Raw genomic sequence first — 8,283 nt, 5'->3', positions numbered from 1 at the left:
TCTTCTCTCTGTTTTGTCTTCTTGTCAACATCAATAAAAGTTTTAGTAATTGAAAGTAAAAAAGCCATTTTGAACCACGTAAGGATGAAGATTGCACACAAAGCAATATGACATCAAAAGAACGTGAGTCACTGACACTGTAAGAGCAAGTGCCAGCTCTGGACTATTTACCTGAATTTTATGTTGGAGAGAAGTAGACATCTATCTTGGGGTTCTGTCACTTACAGCTTAAATTAAACCTATCCAAACACAGGGGAAACATAAAACATTACATTTTAATATCTAAATTAACCAGGATTTTTATGCTTTTTTGAAAATAAATGTGTAAAATACATATATATCTACTGATATATATATATATATACTTACTATATGTGTATATATAAATACATATATATGTATATGCTTTTATTACTTGAAATAAAAAGGGTTAAGTAACTGCAAAATTCCCAAGTAACTTTTAAAAGTTATATTTTCAATATATACAGTTGTCATTTACTACTGCAATTTGGTGTATAAATGTAACTATGTGCCCTCAATGGCATGATTTTCTGTATAAAACCTTTTTTTTAAATTTTTAGACAATGAAATTACTCAAATATTATCATATTCTTTATGTGGAGGCAATATTAAAAGGATTTTAAAAATCTATCTATATCTATATATGTATGCTGCTACTGCCAAGTCACTTCAGTCGTGTCCGACTCTGTGTGACCCCATAGACGGCAGCCCACCTGGCTCCCCCGTCCCTGGGATTCTCCAGGCAAGAACACTGGAGTGGGTTGCCATTTCCTTCTCCAATGCATGAAAGTGAAAAGTGAAAGGGAAGTCGCTCAGTCGTGTCCGACTCTTCGCGACCCCATGGACCGCAGCCTACCAGGCTCCTCTGTCCATGGGATTTTCCAGGCAAGAGTACTGGAGTGGGGTGCCATTGCCCTCTCCATATATATATATGGAGAGAGAGAGAGAGATTCAAACCCTCTAAACTTTAAAATTCTCCTTGAGTTTTTGCAGGCACCTTTAAGGACTGACTTGGAAGATGCTGTAGAAGTTTTTTGAAACATAAACATTCAGCTTCTTTTCCTATTATCTGAAGCAGGAATCTTGCTATAAAAGAATTTCATACTTACCCTGGTGGGCATGTTAGTGAAAGCAGAATAAACCTTTTTCCTACCTACCACTGTTTACTTTGTCATTTCTGCTAAAAATAGTTTGCATTTGTATTTCCCAGGAATGACACTCAATTTCTATGTCACTAGAAAGCTTTCAAGGGCTACTCAATAGTTAAAATGTAGCTTTGCTAAGGCTTTGGCTTTCTGCAAAGTTAAACCTTCTAATTGACACATTAAGTTGAAGGAGAACAATAATGAACCTGCTGGAAATTAGGGTTCTATACATTTGCAAAAGAAATAGAGTTCCATTCTTGATGAATGAGTCACTGTTTATTTCTACAGCAGTGTGTATCTACAACATTGCTATTCTTGCTTGTATTTTGATTAGTAGCTGAGAACATTTGTTGTCAGACTCCTTCTCTACCACAGTCAAATAAAATGAATGCAGTTGTCAATATGTACATCTATAGCTGATTCATGTTGATGTTTGACAGAAAACAGCAAAATTCTGTAAAGCAATTATCCTTCAATTAAAAAAAAAATTTAAAAAAAGTGACCCTTCACTCTTAGATGTTAAGCAGGTTGAGTGACATTTCTGGGTCAAAATTTTAAATGTCATTTTATTACTAATCTGACCTCTGGATACAAAAATTCACTCTGAGCTTCTAGGCCTTTAGTTTCTTAGGATTCTTTACTTTGTCATTTTCATCTTTGCTTGGTTTCCTCAAATAAAGCCATGCTTACCTAAGTGTGTTTTGTCATGACCACTTCTTCCTTTTTAGGTGAAATCTCTGATCTTTCATCTTGATGTGCCTGAATTATTGTGACTCAGTTCTTAACAGTTATTCCCTGGTTTTGGTTTTTCCTTATTGGGCAATTAGTACTCTGTTTTGTTTTGTTTTTTTGAGAAGACAGAATATTTCATTTACATCATTAACTTCAGTGTATATCGTTTTGCTATTTTGCATTAAACCACATGTTTATTATTTTGCTTTTGTAAAAATAAGTAAAAGGTCCACATTTTCTCTTTCATACCAGCACGTTTGTAGTTCTCTTTTCTATAATGTTTAAGCATGATGGTGAACAAATTCACATTTTCATATAGCTTGGATGGGATTAATATTGACTATTTCTGAAGCAGATGGTTTCAGAGGCTTATTGCTTTCTCTATTTACCTGATATTTTATAACCTTTATGAATCAGAATAATGTCCTGCACAAATTTATTTAATTAAAGTTATGTACTTGTAACAGGACAGATACACAACTATTTGAAGTTTACAAACTACATCTTTGATAAGGGAAATGGTTTTGTGACATGTATACAATTGCTATTAAGGTGTAACTCTATATATTCTATAAAATTGTTAATATTTTATACAATACAACAAATAAAATATTTTTCTATTATATTTATTATGTTGAAGCACAGTAGCTGTTTCCTGTTAGCTAATATAAATAACACTGTCAAACAACAAGTTGGAAGTGCTGACAATTCTAAGCTTCAAGATTTAACTCATGCTGTAATTACACTTTTTTGTGTGGTTTGGAGTTATTCCAATATTTGTTCAGTAGAGTAAAATGAGAGCATATTTAAAAACCATTTGTATGCCATTATTTTGTATTTTACTAAAGCAGTTTATATAATAGTTTTGTTATGTTTGGCATAAAGGAAAAATAAAACCATTGCCGCATCTAGGCAATAGAGGGTCAGAAACAACTTAAGATAGTTCATCTTAAAATTTTGGGAAGGATAGGGAATAGGAAACCCTACAACAAATTGGAAATCTGAAAAGTGGCAGTTCACTTTTGGTGAGAGTGGTATGTGCATGCTTCAGTGGAAAACATCTGGTGATGAAAATGGACAACAGAGGATCAGGGCTTTTACAGGAGGAAAGGGGGACTAAGAATAAGAAAAGTGGATATTAATGTCCAACACTAATATTACAGGTTTTGCATCTGGGATCTTTCTTTGCATTTGCAGTAGATAAACTCATGAGCTGATGACCAGTAATTTCTGTCATGGTGCCTAGAGAAAGATCTACGGGGTCAGTGTAAAGGACTTCTAAAATAACATCCTGGTCGTGGTGGTAAACCAGCATCTCATCTTCTTCTCTGCAGGTCAGAAATTTATTATCTTTGGAATTTAGTTGAGAAAGGCACTGCTTACAAAATTTGTCTCCTAGAGATCCCACAGGGGCAATGACCAGAATCACATAATGATAATCAGTGTACATACAGTTGAAGTCCCCATAGTATAAGTTAGTATTGGGGTTAAAAAGTGTTTCTGCTGCATTCTCAAACCTGTATCTTCCATAAGGTGAATCCTGGGGTGGATTCCCAGTATTGAATTCAGTGCTGCAGCTGAAGGAAGTGAAAGTGAAAGTCCTCAGTCATATCTGACTCTTTTCGACCCCATGGACTATACAGTCCATGGAATTCTCCAGACCAGAATACTGGAGTGGGTAGCCTTTCCCTTCTCCAAGAGATCGTCCCAATCCAGGGATTGAACCCAGGTCTCCTGCATTGCAGGTAGACTCTTTACCAGCTGAGCCACAACGGAAGCCCAGCTGAAGATGCATTCTAATTTTCCACTGATAGGAGAGCCATGGCTGCCACTGTTAAACTTGACAGAGGGCTGCACAGCATTCCTATGATGTTTTTGAATATACTCAAAATATTCTTTGTGCTGGTTATGATAAACAGAAAATTTGAACATCTGTCCTGCAATCACTTCGGCCTTATCCAACAGTTGTGTTAGATGAACTTTTGAATAGTCTGCTGTGTACAATTCTATAATTTCACTCCATTCAGACACAACATAATCACCACCAACATGTTTTGAGGCAGGCTGCACTGCTATTGAGGTGCTGAGAGAGGGCATCAGAGGGCAGACAGACTGAAACCACAGTCACAGAAAATTAACCAATCTAACCACATGGACAATATTTTTGTCTAACTCAATGAAACTAAGCAATGCTATGTAGGGCCACCCGAGATGGACGGGTCATGCTGGAGAGTTCTGACAAAACGTGGTCTATTGGAGAAGGGAATTGCAAACCACTTCAGTATTCTTGCCTTGAGAACCCTATGAACAGTATGAAAAGGCAACAAGATAGGACACTGAAAGATGAACTCCCCAGGTCGGTAGGTGCCCAATATGTTACTGGAGATCAGTGGAGAAATAATTCCTGAAAGAATGAAGAGACAGAGCCAAGCAAAAACAACACCCAGCTGGGGAGGTGACTGGTGATAAAAGCAAGGTCCGATGCTGTAAAGAGGAATGTTGCATAGGAACAAGGCAAATTGAAAGTGGTAAAACAGGAGATGGCAAGAGTGAAAGTTGACATTTTAGGAATCAGTGAACTAGAGTGGACTGGAATGGGTGACTATAACTCAGATGACCATTATATCTATTACTGTGGGCAAGAATTAATTAGAAGAAACAGAGTAGCCATCAGGGTAAACAAAAGAGTCCAAAATGCAGTACTTGGATGCAATCTCAAAAATGATACAATCATCTCTGTTCCTTTCCAAGAAAAACCATTCAATATCACAGTAACCCAAGTCTATGCCCTGACCAATAATGCTGAAGAAGCTGAAATTGAATGATTCTATGAAGACCTACAAGGCCTTTTAGAACTAACACCCCCCAAAGATGTCCTTTTCATTATAAGGGACTGGAATGCAAAAGTAGGAAGTTACAAACACCTGGAGAAACAGGAAAATTTGGCCTTGGATTAGAGAATGAAGCAGGGCAAAGTCTAATAGAATTTTGTCAAGAGAACGCACTGGTCATAGCAAACATCCACTTCGAACAACACAAGAGAAGACTCTTGGCCAACACCAAAATCAGATTGATTATATTCTTTGCAGCCAAAGATGGAGAAGCTCTATACAGCCAGCAAAAACAAGGCTCGGTACTGACTGTGGCTCAGATCATGAACTCCTTACAGCCAGATTCAGACTTAAATTGAAGAAAGTAAGGGGAACCACTAGACAATTCAGTATGACCTAAATTGAATCCCTTACACTTATACAGTGGAAGTGACAAATAGATTTAAGGGACTAGATGTGATAGACAGAGTGCCTGATGAACTATGGACTAGGGGTCCTGAAACTGTACAGGAGACAGGGATGAAGACCATGCCCATAGAAAGGAAATGCAAAAAAGCAAACTAGCTGTCTGAGGAGGCCTTACAAATAGCTGTGAAAAGAAAAGAAGTGAAAAGCAAAGGAGAAAAGGAAAAATATACTCATTTGAATTCAGAGTTCTAAAAAATAGCAAGGAGAGATAAGAAAGCTTTCCTCAGTGATCAGTGCAAAGAGATAGGGGAAAAAAACAGGATGAGAAAGACTAGAGATCTCTTCAAGAAAATTAGACATACCAAGGGAACATTTCATGCAAAGATGGGTTCAGTAAAGACAGAAATTATATGGACCTAACAACCAGAAGATATTAAGAAGAGGTGGCAAGAATACACAGAAGAACTCTACAAAAAAGATCTTCATGACCCAGATAATCATGATGGTGTGGTCACTCACCTAGAGCCAGACATCCTGGAATGTGAAGTCAAGTGGGCTTTAGAAAGCATCATTACAAACAAAGCTAGTGGAGGTGATGGAATTCCAGTTGAGCTATTTCAAATCCTGAAAGATGATACTTTGAAAGTGCTGCATTCATTATGCCAGCAAATTTGTAAAACTCAGCAGTGGCCGCAGGACTGCAAGGTCAGTTTTCATTCCAATCCCAAAGAAAGGCAATGCCAAAGAATGCTCAAACTACCGCAAAATTGCACTCACCTCACACGCTAGTAAAGTGATGCTCAACATTCTCCAAGCCAGGCTTCACCAATATGTGAACTGTGAACTTCAGTTGTTTAAGCTGATTTAGAAAAGGTAAGTGAAACAGATGAGATTGCCAACTAAATAGCAAGACAATTCCAGAAAAACATATATTTCTGCTTTACTGACTATACCAAAGACTTTGACTGTGTGGGTCACAATATACTGTGGGAAATTTTAAAAGAGATGGGACTACTGAAGCACCGGACCTGCCTCTTGAGAAATCTGTATGCATGTCAGGAATCAACAGTTAGGAATGGACATGGAATGACAGAATGGTTCCAAATAGGAAAGGGAGTACCTCAAGGCTGTTTATTTTCACCCTGCTTATTTAACTTGAATGCAGAGTACATCATGAGAAATGCTAGGCTGGATGAAGCACAAGCTGGAATCAAGATTGCTGGGGGAAATATCAATAACCTCAGATATGCAGATGACACCACCCTTATGGCAGAAAGTGAAGAGGAACTAAAAAGCCTCTTGATGAAAGTGAAAGAGGAGAGTGAAAAAGTTGGCTTAAAGCTCAACATTCAGAAAACTAAGATCATGGCACCTGGCCCCATCACCTCTTGACAAATAGATGGGGAACCAGTGGCTGACTTTACTTTTGGGAGCTCTAAAGTCACTGTAGATGGTGACTGCAGCCATGAAATTAAAGATGCTTACTCCTTGGAAGTAAAGTTATGAGCTACCTGGACAGCTGATTCATTACTTTCCCAACAAAGGTCCATCTAGTCAAAGCTATGGTTTTTCCAGTGCTCATGTATGGATATGAGGGTTGGACTATAAAGAAAGTTGAGCACCAAAGAATTGATATTTTTTTAACTGTGGTGTTGGAGAAGACTTTTGAGAGTCCCTTGGATTGCAAGGGGCTCCAACTAGTCTGTCCTAAAGAAGATCAGTCCTGGGTGTTCATTGGAAGGACTGATGTTGAAGCTGAAATCCAATACTCTGGCCACTCAATGTGAAGAGCTGATTCATTTGAAAAGACCCGGATGCTGGGGAAGATTGAAGTGAGAGGAGAAGGAGACAACAGAGGATGAGATGGTTGGATGGCATCATTAACTCAATGGACATGAGTTTGAGTAACTCTAGGGGTTGGTGATGGACAGTGAGGCCTGGCATGCTGTTGTCCACGGGGTCACAAAGTGTTTGACACGACTGAGTGACTGAATTGCACTGCTATCGTATACTCGTATTTTTTTTTTTTTTTTTTTTTTGGCTCAAAAACCAGTGTCCACTGACAGTCATCATAAAGGGAGCAGATTTTGCCACCAGTTTTGTTGGAACTCTTTTCGTTTAAAAAAATTGGAGTTCTTGTTCTCTTTCTTATTGTGGTTAATGTGTAATGTGGTCCTTTGATTTTTAATCCATTTCCCATGAAATCTTGAATGAGTCACAGGTAACGTTGCTTATTTTGATGTTATGTAGTTCGGGAAGTTCTTCCATCTCTGCTATGCCACTGTCTTGTGATTTGTTCCTTAAGAACTTCTTTGGTTATGCTGCCTACAGCAGTGTTTTTCCAAGTGTGTTATCTGACTCAACAACCAGTACTCTGGTGTTGAGATTGAACACAAGGATATTTTTGATATTCCTCTTATTTTTCTTTATAAGGGAAAAATATTTTAGAAATATTAATTCTGAACCCCAATTCTAATAGCCTCTACATTTTCTTAAAAATGTTTTAGCATGTTGTTAAAAATAGCTCAGAAATGTTATCTAATCTATAAACTGCATGAATGTGTTAAACTAGATGATCAGAACTTCTATTAAACCTTTGTTGTTGTTCAGTCACTCAGCCGTTTTCAACTCTTTGCAACCCCATGGACTGCAACACACCAGGCTTCCCTGTCCATCACCACTCCTGGAGCTTGCTCAAACTCATGTCCATCCGGTCGGTCATGCCATCCAACCATTTCATCCTCTGTCATCCCCTTCTCCTCTTGCCTTCAATATTTCCCAGAATGTGGGTCTTTTCTAATGAGCTGATTATTCATGTCAGGAAACATGAGGAAAGGCCAACATCTGTAGATTATTCCAGTAAAATGACTTTTGCTTATATAACATGCTTGTGCGTGCTCAGTGTCCAACTCTTTGCAACCACATGGACTGTAGCCTGCCAGGCTCCTCTGTCCATGGGATTTCCCAGACAAGAATGCTAGAGCAGACTGCCATTCCCTTCTCCAGGGAATTTTCCCAATCCAGGGATCAAGCCCAAGTCTCTGGCATCTCCTGCACTGCAAGTGGATTCTTTGCCCACTAAGCCATCAAGGAATTCAGCTTATATAACATAGAGAGGAGCCTGGCAAGTTACAGTCCATGGGGTC

The 8,283-nt window shown here is 38.3% G+C and overlaps 1 pseudogene; it reads right to left on the bottom strand.

The window, feature by feature from the left end:
• Positions 1–3,036: 3,036 nt before the first annotated feature.
• Positions 3,037–7,405, bottom strand: LOC128049500 (phytanoyl-CoA hydroxylase-interacting protein-like; annotated as a pseudogene).
• Positions 7,406–8,283: the final 878 nt, after the last annotated feature.

Source organism: Budorcas taxicolor, chromosome 6 (assembly GCF_023091745.1).
Source record: "Budorcas taxicolor isolate Tak-1 chromosome 6, Takin1.1, whole genome shotgun sequence".
In the NCBI taxonomy this organism is placed as follows: domain Eukaryota; kingdom Metazoa; phylum Chordata; class Mammalia; order Artiodactyla; family Bovidae; genus Budorcas; species Budorcas taxicolor.
Note: the sequence above shows the minus strand (reverse complement) of the source record. Positions and strands in the feature narration are given on the sequence as shown.